Below are 21,578 nucleotides of genomic sequence, written 5' to 3'. Positions count from 1 at the left end.
TCTCGACGTGGCGATCTTGCTCCTTGTATGCTTCCCACGGCGCTGCTTCCGACGACTCGCTTGGTTGTAGCTCCCTCGTAGATTATTTGCTTGACTGTTTATTTGGTACTTTAACTGATCTTGAAGGTTTGACTCCTCGTGACCGACTGATCCAGCTGCCAGCGCTCTGCGGCCTTATATAGGGCCTCCGGGAACCGTTATTTCCCTTTCGCGCACGGCCCGCTGGATCTCTCCACTCTGGGTCCAAAGTCCGTGCCTCCTAGATGACCCACTTGTCCTTCACGTACCGCTTCCTATAGATGCTCCGCCCACTGCTGCAGTCCCGCTGTTTCCCCTGATGCTTGTGGCACGCCTGTGTGCCGCTCCACTGCCGAGATGTGGCACTTCCTCTCCCGGCCCAAAGTTCACGGGAGAGTCAAAAGTTCCGTTATCCTGTTTGCCCGCGAAGTCTCCATTCTCTCTCGTTCTCCATGCTTGGTCTCCAAACTCTCTCGCTCTCCGTCCTTGGTCTCCAAACTCTCTCGATCTCCATCCTTGGTCTCCAAACTCTATCGCTCTCCATCCTTGGTCTCCAAACTCTCTCGTTCTCCATCCTAGTCTCCAAACTCTCCTCGCCGCGCCGTTACTACGCGAATTCACCGCGTAACTGGTAAGCGTCCGGCCATCTGCTGCTGCTTCTATTTGTGGGGAGTTATTCAACTCCTCACAGTATATCTTATGTATATAAAGTGTATTTAATTATGCTCTCTTTAGCTGGAGCGCGAGGGTATGTGTATGTACTTGAGTTTGGCTGAGCGGCCGGCGTGTGCAACAGAATGCTGACGCTTGCACTTTCTTTGAGCGCGCCGATCGACTCATGTTTCGGCCACTTAGGTTTCTGACCGAGCCTTTTGTTTATATAAACACTGCAACAAAGTGTTACAGTGTGTTTGTTTCAAGTACTCTTGGTACAGTAGATATTCGATATAAGTGCATACTACATCTCCCTCTTTTGAAAAATAACGTAATATTATGAAATTATTTTGTTAGTATATTTTACTTAAAGGAATAATTATTTATTTTTTTTTAATCTTTTTTTATATTTTTTTTTTTTTTTTTTTTTGATACAAAGAGAATGGAATTGTGAATAATATACGTATTAAAAGAAGAAGTATTTCTAAAGCATGGAGTGTAAAAGTATTGCAATTATGAAATAAACGTTTTTAATCTATCCTTATGAACTATTTGTTTTTTATTTTTGTTGTTTATTATAGTTATGTTATCTCTATCTCCTATTTGTTCTACCCTATAAGGACCTGTATATTTCGAATCTAACTTATGTCCTGTTTCATTTTTCAATAAAACCTGATCTCCTATTTTTAAATCGAAATCTAAACTATGTTAGTTTTGTCGTAATTAATTTTCTGTTTTAACTTATGAGATTGTAGCATTAGTCTAGCTCTCTTAATTGCCTGTTCTAATCTAAATTTGGATTCCTTAGCACAATCTTCTATATTATAAAGGGGTTTTATTTTATCTATGCTATTAAAGTGTTTTGGTAGATTTGAAGTTTTACCGAAAACTAGCTCATATGGACAATAGTCGTGTGCCATAGATGGGGTTGTATTAAAACAATAGACGAAGTATCGTAGCCATACATCCCAATCTGTTTTGTGAACTGAGAACGAATGAATGTATGAACGAATGAACTCATTTAGTGTTCTGTGGCTTCGCTCCACGGTACCTACAGTCTGGTGGTGGTGTGCAGTTGAAGTTATGTTTTTAATATGTAAGTATTTACATACATCTTCAATAATGCAGTTTTTATATTCTGTTCCCATGTCCGTAATGAACGTCTTCATTGGACAGTACTTTAGAATAAAATCTTCAAATATAGCTTTTGCTACTGTATTTGCACTTTTATTTGGTATAGGTATAGCTACTAGGTATTTAGTTAAATCGCAGATGAGTGTTACTGCGTATTCGTTTCCATTATTAGATTTTGGAAGTGGACCAATAGTATCTACAATAACTATATCAAAAGCTCTTCGTGGAGTTTCGGTTAAAGTTAGTGGGGTCTTAGTATGTTTAGTCGTTTTCGACTTTTGGCATTTAGGACATTTCTTTATGTACTCTTTTTTGTCTTTGGACATATTTTTCCAGTAATAGTGTCTCTGGACCTTGGCCAAGGTTTTTGTAATGCCTGTATGACCACCTTGTATTGGATCATCGTGGAATGTAGACAAGATAGCTTCTTTTTCTTTATTATTTTTGATTACGGTCACCGGGTTGAGTAGCGCTACTCTCAATGATTTCAATATATTATTGCCCATCATTTTAAAATTATCAATTGAAACATGTTCAAAGATATTTTCCCATGGTGCCACTTTGAGTTGGCTGACTTTGTGAATACCGGCCTGCTTTTCAAGCCTTTGAAAGAATTGACCTAAGTCAATGGTTCCATTAGTATACAAATCGCTTACATCATAACTTGCTGTAATTTTCTTTCCGTGCTTAAATAAACACATTTTATTATTTACATGCAAGGTCACTACTTTACGTACTTTATCATTGTTAATGACTTCATATACGTTGGGCTTTGAAGCTTTTTCTATAGATTGCTTATGCAATTCTATTTGATCTTTTCCTACGCAGGATTTCTGTCTACTTTGGTTTCTGGTAGTGACTTTCAGAATTTTATTACTTGTTTGTATAATTGTTAGGTCTGTGATTGCTTTTCTGGAGAGCGCATCGGCTACATAGTTGTCTTTACTCTTTAGATACTCCACCGTAAAATTATATTCCTCCAATTCAAGTCTCATTCGTGTTAGTTTGGAACTGGGATTTACCATTGAAAATAAGTATGTCAGTGCTCTATGGTCTGTTTTGACAGTGAAGTGTCTACCATAAATATATGGTCTGAAGTGTGTTATTGCCCAATGAATGGATGCTAATTCTTTCATTCTTTCACCTTTCGTAAAGGATCTTGATGCGTATGCCACTGGAAGCTGTAGTCCATTTTTGTTTTGAGTTAGGACTGCTCCACAAGCGTATTTGCTAGCATCTGTGATTATGCAAAATTCTTTGCTAAACTCTGGGTATTGCAACAGAGTGCGATTTATTAATGCTGATTTAAGATGTTCGAGGGCGTTTTGACATTGTGTTGTCCATTCGAATTTTACATCTTTCTTACATAATCTTGTTATGTGACGGGAGTATTCAGCAAAATTCTTTATAAAACGTCGGTAATAATTGCAAAATGCAATAAATCTTCTAGCGCTGTCCGCATCATGTGGGACTGGATAATTTTGAATGACGTCGTATTTTTTGTCGTCAGGCAAGATTCCTTTATCTGTGCATTTATGTCCTAAGAAAGTGACTTCATGCATGAAAAATGAACATTTTTCAGGATGTAACTTCAAGTTGTGTTTCCTACATTTCTCGAAAACATCAGTTAAGTTCTTGACCATGTGTTTTTCGGAACAACCTATGACTATTAAGTCATCCATATAAGGAAATGCTTGCAAAGGTTCTAATCCAGAGAAAGCTATAGTCATCATTCTCTGAAAAGAGTTTGGCGCTATTTTTAAACCGAATGGTAATCGCGTGAAGCGGTACGAACCATTGTTTGTTGAAAAAGATGTTATATCCCGTGAACTTTTTTCCAGTTCAATTTGATGAAAACCTGACATTAAGTCAAGGCATGAGAAATATTTTGCTCTACCTAGTTGATCTAAAATATCATCGATTCTAGGGAGTGAAAATTTATCAGACAAGAGTTTTTTATTAATTTGACGATAGTCAAAAACTAATCGCCATTTTTTATTTTCCGAATTTGGAAGTGACTTTTTTGGTACTAACAAAAGTGGGCTATTATAAGGTGATACAGAGGGTTCCACTATTTCATCACTGATGAGATTTTGGACTTGTTTTTGAATTTCGTCTTGTTGACTATGAGGATTTCTATAATATTTTATATATACGGGTTCATCATCAATTAATCTCAACTTTTGTTTATAAAAATTATTGGTAGTGATCGATTCGGTTTCTAGTCCGAACACATCACTATACTGGGTGCATAATGCTGTAAGTTGTTCATTGAATTGCGGCGGGAAGTTTTTTGCAAGTTGGGATAATACAATTTTTTGTCTGTCTTCTAAGTCCGTTTTTACTATTTCGTAGTTTGAAAGTGGTTCATGATGAATGTTTTTGATATAGACTACTTGATCTGTGTTTGTAGTATTTAGTAATCTTATATATGCATTTTGGACTGTTGCTATGGTATTTGCGATATAGATACCATGCTGAATTTCTTGATTCGGAATTAATACACTGTCTTCCTCTGAATTTATTTCGATTTTTCGGACGACTTGAGATCTTGCTGGCAGAATTAGGGAGCTGTTGCCAGAACTGTATGCTATTGGAACATAAATTGGATATTTTAGGTTATTTGGTCTTATTATAAGCCAGTCCTCAGACGGATTGAAGTCTAATTGGCAGTTGTATCTTTTGATAAAATCGATTCCTAGTATTCCATCACATGGAATAGCGAATTGCATATTTACGATATGGAAATCATGTTGAATTATGTACTTAGAAGTTTGAATTTCAATAGAAGTTAAGCCTTTTGATTTTGTAGCTTCCTGACTTATACCCTGTATGTTTATGATGTGATTATCTTGAATGTTTTGAAAATTATCAGAATTTTCCTTCAATAAGGATATTTCCGCACCTGTGTCCAGTAAGATAACTAATTCTTTTCCTGTTGCTACGTTCATGAAAGTGACAAATGTATTTTGACTGAGATTTAAAGTGTGAATTTTGATGTTGTTTACTGTCGTGTATCTAAAGGTGGATGGGAGTTTATTTGTTTGTGCCACTCTAACATTGTTATTGTGGTTGTTGTTGTTTCCCCCACGGCTGTTTCCGCCGCTGGTGTTTCCACCACGGTTGTTGTTTCTGTAATAATTGTTATTTTGGTTATTTCTGTTATAACCATTGTTTTGATTATATCCGTTATTCTGATAATATCTGGTATTGTTATAATTACCTCGATTATTACCTCGTCCGCGATTTCCACCGCGCTGCGGGTAATTTTTGTAATATAGGACAGTGTTTGGCTGTCCGGTTGCTTCTGTGCAACTGTTTACAAATTTGGATATGGCTTCATTCATTGTATTGAAAGTACCGGCTTGCATGATAGTTTTTACCTTATCTATTGTGCAATTTTTAGTCATTGCTTTCACTGCATGCCGAGTGGAATAACGTCTAGCTAACTCTAGGGATAAGCCATCTGTTATAAATGCACCTTCTAAGGATTTCGTCATCTGCTCAACCTCTTGTGTGTACTGGTTGGCAGTTTTATTGCGTTGTTGTAGGCTCATCAGTTTTGCTGACAACACATCTACAGTTTCGCCTTTGACGTTGTTTTTATACCCGTTACTCGTTGAGTAAAAGGGTATACTAGATTCGTCGGAAAGTATGTAACAGGCAGAAGAAAGCGTTTCCGACCCCATAAAGTATATATATTCTTGATCAGGATCACTAGCCGAGTCGATCTAGCCATGTCCGTCTGTCTGTCCGGATGAACGCTGAGATCTCGGAAACTATGGGAGCTAGGCTATTGAGATTTGGCGTGCAGATTCCTGAGCTTCTTACGCAGCGCAAGTTTGTTTCAGTACAGTGCCACGCCCACTCTAACGCCCACAATCCGCCCAAAACTGTGGCTCCTACAGTTTTGATGCTAGAATAAAAATTTTAACTGAAATGTAATGTTCTCATCAACACCTATCGATTGACCCAAAAAAACAGTTTGCCACGCCCACCCTAACGCCCATAAACCGCCCACAAACTTCAAAAAATCGTAAATATGAACGTGGATATCTCGGAAACTATCAAAGATAGAGAATTGGGACTTCAGATTTATATTCCGTAGCCTTATACGCAGCACAAGTTTGTTACGCGAATATGCCACGCCCACTCTAACGCCCATAACGCTTAAATCTGTATACCGCCGGTAGGTGCCGCATTTAAATCTCGCTTTGCTACTTGCATATCTCTATTTAGCTGAGTAACGGGTATGTGATAGTCGAGGTACTCGACTATAGCGTTCTTCCTTGTTTAATCTGGAAATGACTTCAGCTATTGTTGTTTCATCTCCGATTAGATCTCTGGCGACACCTTTTAGCTTTGTTTTTATAATTGAAACTGCTAATTGTTCGTGTTCGCCTTTTATTGATTCTATTATTTCTAATGCATCCATAAAACTTGTTAAGTTTTCAGATTTACCATCGAAAACTGGTATGCTGTGTTAATGAAATCAATATTAGATTGTGCCATTGTGATATTGTTTCTTATTTTATTTTCTATTATGGAATTATCATCAGAATCTGTAGAATTATCCAGATCTGACATTTAAACAGCTGGAATAGTAAGATTATTTAAATCTTGCTCTTCTATTTTAGGATTTGTTTCTGTAAGGTCTTCTGATTCTATTTGGTCACTGTCAGTTTGTTTTGTTGATTCCGATTCATCACCAGTTTCAACTGCTAGGGAAGTGTTAAGTATAGTTGGTACCGATATGTCCAACTTAAACTTTTGTTTAATTGATATTAAATTAGATCGTAGTCTGATCAAAAATTTTGATACTTGGGACCAATGATCTTGATTTAATTTTTCCCTCTGGCCATATATTAGTATTCGTGCTTCATTAAAGCATTTTACTAGAATTTCCACATGTTTTTTAATGGAATTTTTTTGAATTGGCCTGTTTTGAGTAAGTGACTTATATGATTTGTCAACGTCAACTTTTATCTTATTTAGCTGCTTATATAATTCATTCCATTCCATTATATTGTGGAGATGAATTATTTCTTGAAGACCATCATTACTATTGTTCTACCTAGTATTGGGTGTTCGTCTACTACTGATTTAACCTGTACCCCTGGGATGGTTGATAGGACAATTGCCTTTTGGGTGCTTGTGCAATGAATTAGTGGAGAGGCATCTAAATTAAATGTTTCAATATATAAGTTTTCTAACTGGTAAATGCTTACTGAAGTTGGTGCAACTAATTGCAGAATTCTTTCTTTAAAATAAATGTCCCTATCATATGTGTTTGCAATTGCTTTTAGAGTAGCCATTTTTAATTAATTTATTTGTATTTATTTATTTGTATTTTATTCCATTCACTTCACACTTCCTTGGTACCGGTGCTGGCTGCACTGGTGTATTTCATGGTGGGGCACCGGTGCTGGCTACACAGGTGTACTCGCAGAACGGGGAGCACAGTGGTCCCTCGCAGTCATCTGGGTACGTCTTCTTTAGCTTTGGGATGGCAACTTTTTCTGGAGGAGGCAATGTGTTTTTATTTTTGGCAATATTTGGGATTACAGGGTAGGTGGATGTGGCTGTGGTCTGATTCTTACGTTCTGATAGCAAATTTTTTAGGTATTGAACTTCGGCATGTATTTTTACCAAGTCGTTCCACTGTATTGCTTTGCCGCTGTTGAGCAGCTTCAGTAGATGAGCCTTTCTGGCTCTCAATCTTTTGACCACGCCACTTCTTTTGGCACACATCACACTCTACTCACTGCGTTTCTTCTCTTGTTCTTGTAAGCTGTTGTTGTTGCCGTTTTTGCTGTTGTTACTGTTGTTGCCATTGTTGTTGCTGTTGTTGCCTTTGTTGCTGTTGTTGCCTTTGTTGCTGTTGTTGCCTTTGTTGCTGTTGTGTGCTGCTGTCGCCTTAGTTGCTGTCTTCTTATTTTTCGAAGTTCAGATCCAGGTCCAGTTCCTTTTGGACCAAAGTCACGGTCGCCATGTTGTGAGAAACTCCTTGTGTTGGTAGTTTTAATATTCCTTATCCATTTAGTGAGAACGCATCTTTTGGTAGTTTTAATATTCTTTATTTGTACTTGGTTTTTGTATTTAGGAGCAGCGTTAATGCCGCTTCCAACGTCAAGTTGTTTCTGATTTTACAATTTGCCTTAGGATCTAAGTAAGCCTAATTCTCGTAGCTGCGCTGCTTACAGTTGGGCGGCAGAGAGACGGCTATGTATATCTTATGTATGTAAAGTGTATTTAATTATGCTCTTTTTAGCTGGAGCGCGAGGGTATGTGTATGTACTTGAGTTTGGCTGAGCGGCCGGCGTGTGCAACAGAATGCTGACACTTGCACTTTCTTTGAGCGCGCCGATCGACTCATCTTTCGGCCACTTAGGTTTTTGACCGAGCCTTTTGTTTATATAAACACTGCAACAAAGTGTTACAGTGTGTTTGTTTCAAGTACTCTTGGTACAATAGATATTCGATATAAGTGCATACTACAGCAAGCAATTCTTGCATCTCGTTGAGGGATCGCTTAGCTCCAATAAAGTTTGTTCCGTTGTCGCTGTAGATCTTGCTACACTTGCCACGTAGGGATATAAAGCGCCGCAAGGCAGACAAGAAGGTTTCTGTTGTCAGGTCTGTGACAAGTTCCAGGTGTATGGCCGATGTGACCATGCAGACAAACAGGCATATGTAGCCCTTGCTGATACGTGGCTTTCGAACCTTGGCATCCTTCAGAGAGATTGGACCTGCATAGTCGCAACCGGTATTGACAAATGGAAGGGCTTGAGTGACACGCACGCTGGGTAAATCAGCCATTTGTTGTTGGGCGGTGTGGTAGCGTTGACGAAAGCAGGATAAACAGTCATTCTGCGAATGAGATTACGTGCTCCAAATATTCAGAATCTTTGTCGAATGATTACAAGCAGGGAAGAAACGCCAGGGTGAAGATTTACTCGGTGCTCGTGTTTCATAATCAGATTCGAGATTCGGTGCGTTTTTGGTAGCAAAACTGGGTGTTTTGCCTCTCGTGACAACTGCGATTGGTGCAGTCGTCCGCCTACACTCAGCAAATCATTTTCGTCTATCATTGGTGCAAGTTTGACCAGCTGCGATCGGTTCCTTAGGGGTTTCTTGGCAAGGAGCAATTGATTGCGCGTGTTTTATACAAATGATCCTTGCTGCCTTAATCTCTTCAAATGTAAAGGCTCTTGAGGCCCTATCGCAGGACGGGTTTTGTGTGCGTTGAATGAATCGCTTCACATAGGCGACAATGTGAACGAGCTTGAGCCAAGAAGAAACTAGTGCGATCAGCTCATCGAGTGGATGAACCTGAGTTGCAACAGTTACTGTAGCCAAACAGTTTGACTTGACTTCTCTTTGAATGCGTTTGTCTGAAAGAGATAAACCAAAACGTGAATCGCTCAACTTTATCAGGTATTGGTATTTGTCCCGAAGCCAAAAAGGTCCATTCCACCACAAATGGAAGTCGATGAGATCAGCAGCCATCAGACCCCTGGAAGCACAGTCAGCTGGGTTAGATTTGGAGTCTACGTGCCGCCAGGCCTTCCTAGGAATAGTGTCAAGGATTTCCGAGGTTCTGTTTCCAACAAAAGTCTTTAGTTGGGCTGGTGCATAGGATAACCAGGAGAGCACTATTGAGGAGTCGGACCAGGCAAACACAGTTATGTTCTTGTGGCGTAATCCAGAAGAGATCGAACGAGTGAGTTGGCTTAGAAGAAGTGCTGCGCAAAGCTCCAGGCGTGGCAAAGATTGTTGTTTCAATGGTGCCACCCTTGTCTTCGCAGCCACAAGGGACACGGAGATGGATCCGTCGTCATTTGTAACTCTGCTGTACACCACAGCAGCATACGCCTTCGTTGAGGCATCCGAAAATCCGTGGAGCTCGATATTGTCTGCGTCGTTGGCAACGAAGCGTGGTAATTGAAATTTTTGTAGAGTGCCTAGATCTGCTCTCCACTTCAGCCAGTTGTCCGCTAGTTTAGTTGGTAGCAGGTCATCCCAATCCAAGTTTAAGAGCCAGAGTTTTTGGAAAACAATCTTAAACTGTTATACAATTGGTGCTTAGAGTCCGAGAGGATCAAATATCCTGGAGACGTCGGACAAGACTTGTCTCTTTGTGCAGTTAGGATTTGCCGCTAGACCTATGTTGTATGTTAGAATGTTTTTTCCAGGATGCCAGTATAGTCCGAGAATCTTAACTGGCGACGATTGTGCGGCGGTATCATCCGTTTGTATGTTTGATGTCTTTTATACCCATTTCCCGAGTTCAAGACTTGCGCACGACATCAGCTGAATCAACTCGTCTCGGCTTCGACGTAGTTCATCCTCATTGTTTGACCCAGTAAGAACATCATAGACATAAAAATCCTCTAGTAAGATTTTTGAATTTTTCGGGTATTCCTCTTGATGATCCACGGGGAGTTGTTCCAGGACTCGTACCGCCAGGAAGGGTGCACATGACGTTCCGTAGATTACGGTGCAGAATTGGAAATGCTTGATCGGATCGGATGGATCCTCTCTCCAAACGATCTTCTGATAGTTTCTGTGCTTTTCGCTTACCCATATTTGGCGGAACATTTTAACGATGTCCGCTGAGAATGCGAACTTGTACATTCGAAAGCGTAGGCACACAGCAAATAGATCGCGTTGGATACTGGGCCCTGTGAAAAGAGTGTCATTTAAGGCCTTACCATTAGCGTCCCGAAAGGATTCATCAAAGACCACTCGCAGATTTCGACCGAGTACTGGGTGTTGGGGAAGAAAGAACTGATTCCCAGTAGCGATTTCCTCTGGCGGCACCTCACGCATGTGTCCAAAGGGAAATAGGGATATGCAAGCAGCAAAGCGAGATTGAAATGCGCCACCTACCCGTGATCTCAATATGTCGATGTGTTGACGGTGGAGAGATTTAAGCGTTATGGGCGTTAGAGTGGGCGTGGAAAACTTTTTTTTCATCAATCGATAGGTATGACGAGACCAATATATTTCAGTTAAAATTTTTTATCTAGCATGAAAATTGTGGGCGTCACAGGTTTGGGCGGTTTGTGGGCGTAAAAGTGGGCGTGGCAAGTTTTTTTTAAATCAATCGATAGGTATTGATGAGAACAATACATTTCAGTTAAAATTTTTATTCTAGTATTAAAACTGTAGGAGCCACAGCTTTGGGGGGTTTGTGGGCGTTAGAGTGGACGTGGCACTTTGCTGAAACAAACTTGCGATGCGTAAGAAGCTCAGGAATCTGCACGCCGAATCTTAATAGCCTAGCACTTATATTTTCCGAGATCTCAGCGTTCATCCGGACGGACAGACAGACGGACAGACGGTCAGACAGACAGACGGACTGACGGACAGACGGACATGGCTAGATCGACTCGGCTAGTGATCCTGATCAAGAATATTTATACTTTATGTGGTCGGAAACGCTTACTTCTGCCTGTTACATACTTTCCGACGAATCTAGTATACCCTTTTACTCTACGAGTAACGGGTATAACAAGGAAGAACGCTATAGTCGAGTACCTCGACTATCAGATACCCGTTAATTAGCTAAAGGAACCAAAGGGAAATGGAGATATTCAAGCAGCAAAGCGAGATTAAAATGCGCCACCTGCCGGCGGTAGACAGATTTAAGCGTTATGGGCGTTAGAGTGGGCGTGGCAAATTTTTTTTTTGGATCAGTCGATAGGTATTGACGAGACCAATACATTTACTGCAGGAGCCACAGTTACTGCAGGAGCCACAGTTTTGGGCGGTTTGTGGGCGTTAGAGTGGGCGTGGCACTCTACTGAAACAAACTTGCGCTGCGCAGGTATCTCAGGAACCTGCATGCCTAATTCCAGTATTGTAGCTTGTATAGTTTCCGAGATCTCAGCGTTCATACGGACAGACGGACATGGCTAGATCGACTCGGCTAGTGATCCTGATCAAGAATATATATACTTTGTGGGGTCGGAAACGCTTCATTCTGCCTGTTACATACTTTCCGACGAATCTAGTATACCGTTTTACTCTACGAGTAACGGGTATAGTAAAGAGTGCAAATCTTAAGGAAAAATTTTATGATCGTGAATTTTTTACTGTGGCTGAGTTATATTTTACACACAATTGGAATTGAAAATATATTTGAATATTTGAATAGTAGCACTGAAATATCTTCTGAAATTGTTTAAGGTGAACAATAGAGTGTATTTTAAATTGTATACTAGATTCGTCGGAAAGTATGAAACAGGTAGAAAGAAACGTTTGTCCGTCGACCTGTCTGTCCGTATAAGGACTGAGATCACGGAAACTATAAAAGCTAGAAAGTTAGGATTCGGCATGTAGATTCTTGAGATTATTTTGAGATCCTCTCCGGAACCGCAGGTTTTTCGGAGAGCATAGAAGCGGTCCTGTATCTCATTAAGCGTGCTGTGCCATTTGTCGTTAGAGATTGTGGCCATCACTATGGGACCTATGGGAGCCGCCGAATAGTTTGAAAAATCCTCTCCTGTGGCGCAGGGCACTACCCTTTCGTCCGCCGGTCTCCGTTAGTCGTAGAACCTCTCTCGGTCGCTTATCCGTCTGGGTAGTAAGGGGACGTTTGGTCCCCGTTCCGGTGGTTCTCTTAGAGTCTCTTTTTGTTGTTTGTGGATAAGTATGACCCACATTTGGTCCCACGAATAGGCGGAAGGGGATGGTCCGCCGTGTTACAACCCGTTTGTCACGGTAAGCCTTCAAGTAGAAACCGTAAACTAAAAGGGTAGTTTAATAGAAAGAAGCGTTTTCGACCCCATTAAGTATATGTATTTCGTCTATCTGTTCCTCCTTATCGACGCTGAGATCTTGTAAAAAATGGGAAAATCGATTCTAGGGATTAACTGAAACTGACATCGCTATGTGTTCGCCATGTTGCACCGCCAAAGACTCGACGAATGTCGTTCCGCAACAGCCGTATTCGCCTTATTTGGCTCCGTGCGAGATCTGGCTATTCTCAAAACTCCAGAGACCACCCGGGGAACGCGTTTCGAATCAATTGAGAAGAAAACAAATTGAACAAGGCGCTGATGTACCGGAACGGGACTATTTGCAATGTTTCGAGGATTGAAAAAAACGTTGGCATAAGGGTATTTAATCGGGAGAGGAAAGGATGTGGAATTGAAGATTATATAAAGACTTTTCATTTTACAAACAAATTTACCTGAGTTTTTTCCTATTGTTTATCTACCAATAAAGTTTGGAAGTTGCATGCATGCAACGGTTTTGTAAATGTCTGCACAGGATTTAGTTTTTATTATCATTGAGTAACGGGTATCTGATAGTCAAGCCGTATTTATAAAAAGGTTTATCATTAGACATTTTAGAGTGTAAGACTGAATATAAAATACCTATTAAAACCGTGTTTCTATTTGAAAAAAAAAATAATATACCAATAATAATAATACTTTTTTTAAGGGAGGAGGCAGGTGCCAAACCAAGTACAGGATCTCGTACCAGTTCAGGAAAATTTACAAGAGAGATAGATGATATGCTCCGCCCAGGCTTAGAAAACAAATATGTGTATCAAAACATTGAATCGGAATATTATCGCAGAGCAATGCAGCGTTTAGCGTATGTACTCGTTTGGTTTATAACGTAAAACTTCTTATTATTTTTGTAGGCGTAAAGGTGGACTATTATCCGGATTCTATAAATTTTTTTTAACTTTGAGACACAAGGCACGGTTGTCTACTGATGTTTATACCTTATTATTCCTATGCGACTTTATAAACTTTTTCGTATTACTCTTTGGATTTCCCAAATTTGTGGTAAGTAATTTGATTAATTTATGATTTAGGTTTAAATATATTCCAATTTTAATAAAACTGCAGTTTAAACAAGGAAGAACGCTATAGTCGAGTACCTCGACTATCAGATACCCGTTACTCAGCTAAATGGAGATATGCAAGCAGCAAAGCGAGATTAAAATGCGCCACCTACCGGCGGTCTACAGATTTAAGCGTTATGGGCGTTAGAGTGGGCGTGGCAAATTTTTTTTGGACCAATCGATAGGTATCGACGAGACCAATACATTTCAGTTAAAATTTTTTATCTAGCATGAAAATTGTGGGCGTCACAGGTTTTCGCGGTTTGTGGGCGTTAAAGTGGGCGTGGCAAACTTTTTTTTGGGTCAATCGATAGGTATTGATGAGAACAATACATTTCAGTTAAAATTTTTATTCTAGCATCAAAACTGTAGGAGCCACAGTTTTGGGCGGTTTGTGGGCGTTAGAGTGGGCGTGGCACTGTGCTGAAACAAACTTGCGCTGCGTAAGAAGCTCAGGAATCTGCACGCCAAATCTCAATAGCCTAGCTCCCATAGTTTCCGAGATCTCAGCGTTCATCCGGACAGACGGACAGACGGACATGGCTAGATCGACTCGGCTAGTGATCCTGATCAAGAATATATATACTTTGTGGGGTCGGAAACGCTTCCTTCTGCCTGTTACATACTTTCCGACGAATCTAGTATACCCTTTTACTCTACGAGTAACGGGTATAAAAATTAAGTGTAGAGCAAATCAGTATGTAGCCATAAATCATTGTATTTGGGGAAAAGTATGAAACAGGTAAAAGGAAGGATCTCCGACCCCATAAAGTATATGTAGTCTTGATCAGCATCACTAGTGTAGTCGATTTAGCCATGTCTGTCTGTCCGTCTGTCCGTGTGAGCGCAGTGATCTCGGAAACTATAAGACCTAGAGCGTTGAGATCTTAGATTTGGAGATCTTATTTTCGTATGCAGTGCAAGTTTTTTACGCAAACATGCATCGCCTACTTTAAAGCCCACAGTCGCCCATAATGCTTAAATCTGCTTGCAGCACAAATAAGCATATATTGAGATAGGCTTTTTACAATCTCGTATCGCTGCTTTCTGCCTTTTGCTCCATTAAGCTGAGTAACGGGTATCTGATAGTCGAGGCACTCGACTAAAGCATTCTTCCTTGTTTTTAATTTTGTGTTACCACTTACGCCCTTATTCTTTATTTAAGCCAACTTGTTCACCAAATTTTTTACAAACACAAAAAAAACACAATGCTGCGTGGCTAGCAACAAGCTTCGGCTTCTTTCGTGGGCTACACAAACTCGCTAACGCATGTCTACCCCGAGGGCTTTTTTTCGCGAACTATATTTGATTAGTTGCACTACATGTTTAATCACGCGGCGCACAATTCCCGATTTTTTTAAACTAATTCCATAAAAAATTAAGATAATTTCACACAGAATGTGTAGCGTTCAACTCGATTCCTACCGGTTCTCAAGTCTCCACTTGGTATGTTGGTCGTAGAGGTCGTGCACTTCTAGCGATGCTCTGCGCTATGCTCGTCGGACTGGCGTGGGTTCTTTCTACTAGAGCTATACCACAACATAAAACAAGAAGAATAAGTGCACTATATGAAACTATTAAGATGTACCTAAAATGTTGTAATCGGCTGTACCCACTGCTTAGTTATGGCAAGAGAAACAGATCTCCAATCGATCAAGGGTTAGGGTGACTTGGACGTTGTTTGCCCCCCTATTCTTTACCCACCCTTCCACGGTAACCTTGACATCTATTAGATTACCCCTTATCTGACATCAGATTAAAGTTTAATACCCCTCAAACGTTATGAAGTTCCGATGACGATCCATTAAAAAAAAAAGAAATTACACGATCATTTTGTGGCGTTATACAAAGATTTTATAGTTTTCATTTATTTCATAAGTTTAAGCGCGGTACCCTCTAATGCACCCTTCAACCGTCGTTTTAGATTATCTAAGCACAGGCTGGTGCTGTTTACTTATTGTCTATACTCCAAGATTTATATCCCTAATCAAATACATACATATATATATATCAAATCATTGCAAATTCAAAGCGGTACGCCAGAGGTTTTAGCTATCGCGGGACTCGCATCGACAATAATTAACATAACATAACAAACATATTCATATAATATCGTTGTTTCCTTGAGGGTAGATTAGAACATGATATATGTAATGTATGATGTAACTTCGATGCACTTCCTGTTTACATAAGAAGCTTTTTACCTAATGGACTTATTTAAAACTATCGTTAGAAATTTCGTACAAGTACATTTATGCAAAAACTACTCAAATACAGCGAATAGAAAAATGAAAACTAAAAACTACGCAAATTTACCGCCGCTGAGCATACAGCAACCGAATCGCATCTGGCAACGCCGTACGGCCGATGTCTCCTGTTACTTAGGCCTCATGCTCTAGTGGTGTTGAGGTAGCGGGATATATTCCAGACTACACATAAAGTTCCTGACGTGCAGGTGCGCTGACTAGGTCTACGTTGCTTAATTGTTCCGCTGCCGATACGTAAGCCGAGATGCGGGTGCTGAATGGGTGATCAGACCTCCATGGTCAAGTCGAAGAAAATCCTCTTCTGACTGGTTATAAATACGCTCGGCCGAAAATTGCCGTTTACCGACCAGGGTCCTAAGAGCCAAAAATAATTTAAAGCAAAGAGAAAAGAATTATAGCTTCGGTGTTTTGTGACATAATAAATTATACTCTTAGCAATATCATTCTTTTAATATTTGGAATTTTGAATTAAATTTTAAAATATCAGACAAGCATATCATACGGCTGCCATAAGAACGATCTAAAAGAGAATGGGAAAATGACAGTAGTTTACAGCCAAAAAAGGTAATCGAAAAAGCCTTTCTTCGTTCCCTTTTAGAAGGCATAATGATTTAAGTCAGATGCTTGCAACGTAGTGAAGGAGACGTTTTCGAACCCATAATGAATATATATTCATGATCAGCATCACTAGACGAGTCGATCTAGCCATGTCCGTCTGTCCGTTTGACTATCTGTCTTACTGTCCGTGTGAACGCTGTGGTCTCGAAAACAATAACAGCTAAAGAGTTACGATTTCGTATTTAGATTGCGTATCATCGTACGCAGGACAAGTTTCTTACGCTAATATGCCACGCTCACTCTTATTCTCACAAACCGCCGCTTTTTCACTGAAATATATTGGTTTCGTCAAAACCTATCGGTAGACCTAAGAAAAAGTTGTCACATCTACTCTAACGCCCACAAACCGCCCACGGTTTTGATGCTTTCTCTTTTTTCGATAAAAAAACAATAAGCAATAATTGTGTGTTTAGTGAAACTCAATTTACTTTCACCCAGTGTCTCACCCAGTGTCATCTCCGGTCTTCTAGGAGATGAAGGACCGCATGCGAAAAGTGATAGCAACGCGTCATCAGAATACCCAAAATGCGTACACTTACTCGTGTACGACGCCGGAAGTATTTTTCGGAACGGCTGCAAGATCCTCCTTTGGCCAACTAAATACCCAGAAGGGATTCTCATACGCCGATGCCTTCGATCGGGGACGGAAAACCCACTCCAGTCTAATCTAGGAAACGCTCAGCAGATCCAAGAACAGTCGCAAAGCACTCTGGAAACTATGATGGTCACCATGCAACAAAGTATGATGGAACTCATGTCATTCATGAAAACGACCATGCAAACACTGGTTCAAAACCAGAACATGGTGTTACAGCTACTTGCAGCTAAGCAGTCCAAATAATCAGATGGCAAATCTACGAATAACAATGTGGAACGCCAATGGCGTTTCACGGCACAACTTTGAAGTAACACAGTTCCTAAATGAAAATCATATCGACATTATGCTACTGGTAGAGACGCACCTGACAAACAAATACAACTTCCAAATAAGAGGCTACACTTTCTACCGCACAGACCATCCAGATGGTAAGCCCACGGCGGAACCGGCATACTAATCAGGGAACGCATCAAGCACCACTTTCACCAAAGGTTTTCAATTAATTACTTGCAAGCCACGTCTATCAAAGTGCAGTCAGACAACGGAAACCTCACCATAGGCGCTGTCTACTGCCCGCCTCGCTTCACAATTTCGGAAGGACAATTCATGGACCACTTTCACCAAAGGTTTTCAATTAATTACTTGCAAGCCACGTCTATCAAAGTGAAGTCAGGCAACGGAAACCTCACCATAGCCGCTGTCTACTGCCCGCCTCGCTTTACAATTTCGGAAGGACAATTCATGAACTTGCTTGAAGACCGCTTTATAGCTGCAGGGGACTATAATGCCAAACACACGCACTGGGGATCACGCCTTGTGACTCCCAAAGGAAGGCAATTATACAATGCAATCATAAAACCGAACAACAAATTAGACTCTGTTTCCCCTGGCAGCCCCACATACTGGCCAACAGACCCCAGGAAAGTTCCAGACCTAATAGACTTTGCGGTGACAAAAAACATTCCCCGCAATATAATAAGCGTTAAAGCGCTTTCGGACCTGTCGTCAGACCATTCGCCAGTGCTAATAACTCTTCTTCAAAGCACAAAAACCACAGATCACCCCCTCAGGCTGACGTCGCACAGAACCAACTGGTTAAAATATAAAAAGTATGTAAGCTCACACATCAAATTAACCCCTCACTTCAACATCGAAGCGGACATCGACTGCTCTACCGATGCTCTTGAAGAAGTATTCGTGGAGGCAGCCACTATCTCAACACCACAAGGCAGGGACGTGCAAACCAACCACTTCAAACGGTTAGTCCTAGAAAAGAGGCGCCTGCGACGTGCCTGGCAAACCAACAGATCGCCATCATCAAAACAACGTCTCAAGGAAGCCACTCGCTCTCTAAATCGAAAATGCACAGCTGCAGTACATTAAAGAACTATCGCCAACCAGTTCAAAACATCCTCTGTGGAGGGCTCACCCAAATCTGAGCTTTCCAATCGAAACAGTCACTTCGATAAGAAACTCATCTGGCATCTGGGCCCCCAGCGACGAAGATAGAGCCGAAACTTTTGCTTTACATCTAAGAAACGTCTTCCAGCCGAACCCTGCCACTGGATCATTTTTCCTACCACAAATCGAATCTGAATCTATTTCCCTACCACCATTGTTTCAGCCAAAGGAGATCGCGATAGTCATTGGGGAACTGAAACCGAAAAAGGCCCCTGGCGGTGACCAAATAACCCCAAAAATGTTAATTGAACTTCCAAACTCTGCCATTGAGGGTACTTGTAAGCTCTTCAATGGAATTATAACTCTCGGCTACTATCCGAAAAAATGGAAAAAATATATTATCATTATGATACCGAAGCCCGGAAAAGACCACACAATTCCGTCATCCTACAGACCAATTAGTTTATTATCATGTCTGTCTAAGCTGTTCGAAAAATGCCTTCTAACTCGCATAACACCATATCTAGGAGCACACAATGTTATCCCTGCTCATTAATTTGGATTTCGTCAAAACCATGGAACAATCAAACAAGTTAACAGAATAACATCAGAAATACGCACAGCCTTTGAGCATCAGGAATACTGCAGCGCAATATTCCTCGACGTATCTCAAGCCTTCGATCGAGTATGGCTAGATGGCCTCATGCACAAAATCAAAACACACTTACCTGATTACACTCACAAGCTTCCTGAGTCGTATCTATACAACAGGACCTTCGCAGTAAGGTGCAATTCAACAACATCCGACGATTACATTATCAAAGCTGGAGTCCCGCAAGGAAGCGCGATAGAGCCTACTCTGTTCCTCCTATACACAGCGGATATTCCCACGAACGAGCAGCTAACAACATCTACGTTCGCTGACGACACCGCAATTTTAAGTCCCTCGAAGTGCCCAGGCCGAGCCACAACACAGCTAGCAAACCACCTCCTCGTAGTAGAGAGGTGGCTATCTGATTGGCGGATTAAAATAAATGAACAAAAATGTAAACACAACGTTTACTCTCAACAGGCAAACATGCCCTCCACTATTATTGAATAATACGCAGATTCCCCAAGTCAACGATGTAACGTATCTCGGCGTCCACCTTGACAGACGACTAACCTGGAGAAGACACATCGAACGCAAGAAAGTACATATAAAACTAAAGGCCAGCAGCCTCCACTGAATTCAAACAAAAAAACAAACAAAAAGCGTCCTACAACGAAAAACTCTTTGTTGCCCCCAATCGCCTCGCAAGAGGCTTGACTTGGGTTTCCAGCCGATCCCGTCTACAACGCAACGACCTGCCAAGCCAGCTATAACTTTCGGGCCCCTTTAGCACAACATCAGTCATATGACAATGAGTTAGATTAATTAGTCTAAGATTTGATACACTTATTGTTAGTATCCAAAGGGAGAAGATTCAATAAATAAATAGCAAAGCATTTTAAAAAAAAACTTTCACCCATGGTAAAAACAACATGTAGTGTAATTAAAACAAGGGAGAACGCTATAGTCGACTATCAGATACCCGTTACTCTGCTAATGGGACCAAAGGGAAATGGAGACATGCAATCAGCAAAGCGAGGTGATCCGTGATCTCAAAACATGGTTATGTGGGCGGTAGACAGACTTAACCGTTATGCACGTTAAAACATGAGTGGTAAACCTTTTTTGGATCAATTGATAGGTATTGCGAGACCAATACATTTCAGTTCAAATTTTGTATCTAGCATGAAAATTGTGGGCGCCACAGGCTTGGGCGGTTTGTGGGCGTTAGTGTGGGCGTGGCATATTCACGTAACAAACTTGCGCTGCGTACAAGGCTACGGAATCTAAATTTGTTCATAGGTCTGAAAAGTGTGAGAGTAATCCTGTTCGGAGCAGATCGCCAGCGCCTAGTCATGCGCGCATAGGTGACCCCGACGTGATATAGTTTTATCGGAGTTTGCAACTCGGTCGATTGATAAATATATAATTTAAACAAACGCTTTGTTTCGCTGTCGTTATGGTGCATTCGGTCACAAACACACGAACATACATACTGTAACGAACTGATTTTTATTGTCTGCTCGCTACGAGATTCGTGCGGCTAGCTCAGTATATTGTGTGTTCGTCCCACCAAATTTATATTAACGTGACCGCCCAGTAGCTCAGTGAGAAAACACAGAATTCACGGGTTCGTATTGGGTTTTATTGCGGGTATATTATTACAAGTGTCTTAGTCGCTTGGTTGGCTTTGACTCGTTGCTTGTGACCTTCGGTGCTTCCGCCGGTCCTGGATGACTCTACGACCTCTCGCCTTGATGACTCGGTGCTCCCGTCCTGTAGCTCCCTGAAGATACTCGCAGCTCCCTGAAGATCCTCGCCGCTCCCTGAAGATCCTCGCAGCTCCCTGAAGATGCTCGCTCGCGGTTCGCTTCTCACGCGTGACTTGGTGACTGCTGGTAACGACTCGGACTCGCGAGGGGTATCGGCCGTACGGGCTTAGGGAAGCGTCACCGTTCTCAGACTAGGGTGAACAGAAGCTGCGCTCTCCAGGATCGCTCCTTTCGACACACCGCCGCCTGTCCCTTGCTCTGTCCCGGATGGTCCCACTGGGGTTTCTGCTCAGCCCGCGCGGACAGTCAAGGCGGTAACGCCAGGAAGCTGCCTCGCGCCTTACTTCGCTTCCACGCCTAGTGTAAACGAACGTTCCACCCTAGCCTCACCCTTTTGCTTTTTGTCCGGGACGTTCCCGTGTGGCTTGTGGTACTCGGGGTTCGGGCACGCCGCTCCGGGACCTCGCAAGTCGAATCCGTAGGGCTCTCCTGGATAATTCCACTCGAGACCGTACCGATCGATCGCTCTCCCTTCTGGCTTGTTATATTCGTGGTTCGGGCACGCCGCTCCGGGACCTCGCAAGTCGAATACGTAGGGCTCTCCTGGACAATTCCACTCGAGACCTTACTGATCGACCGCTCTCCCTTCTGGCTTGTT

General features: G+C 41.5%; 1 long non-coding RNA gene across 1 annotated transcript in view; it reads left to right on the top strand.

Moving 5' to 3' along the window:
* The window catches only part of LOC139353030 (uncharacterized), a 224,817-nt gene that overhangs the window by 136,797 nt on the left and 66,442 nt on the right, over nt 1-21,578 (top strand). Inside the window, exons 4-5 of the long non-coding RNA XR_011604133.1 lie at nt 13,261-13,416; nt 13,466-13,613. This is a non-coding gene — a long non-coding RNA (uncharacterized lncRNA). The remainder of the gene's footprint in view (nt 1-13,260; nt 13,417-13,465; nt 13,614-21,578) is intronic.

This window comes from Drosophila suzukii, chromosome 3 (assembly GCF_043229965.1).
Source record: "Drosophila suzukii chromosome 3, CBGP_Dsuzu_IsoJpt1.0, whole genome shotgun sequence".
Taxonomy (NCBI): Eukaryota; Metazoa; Arthropoda; class Insecta; order Diptera; family Drosophilidae; genus Drosophila; species Drosophila suzukii.
This window is presented reverse-complemented; position numbering and strand designations above follow the sequence as displayed.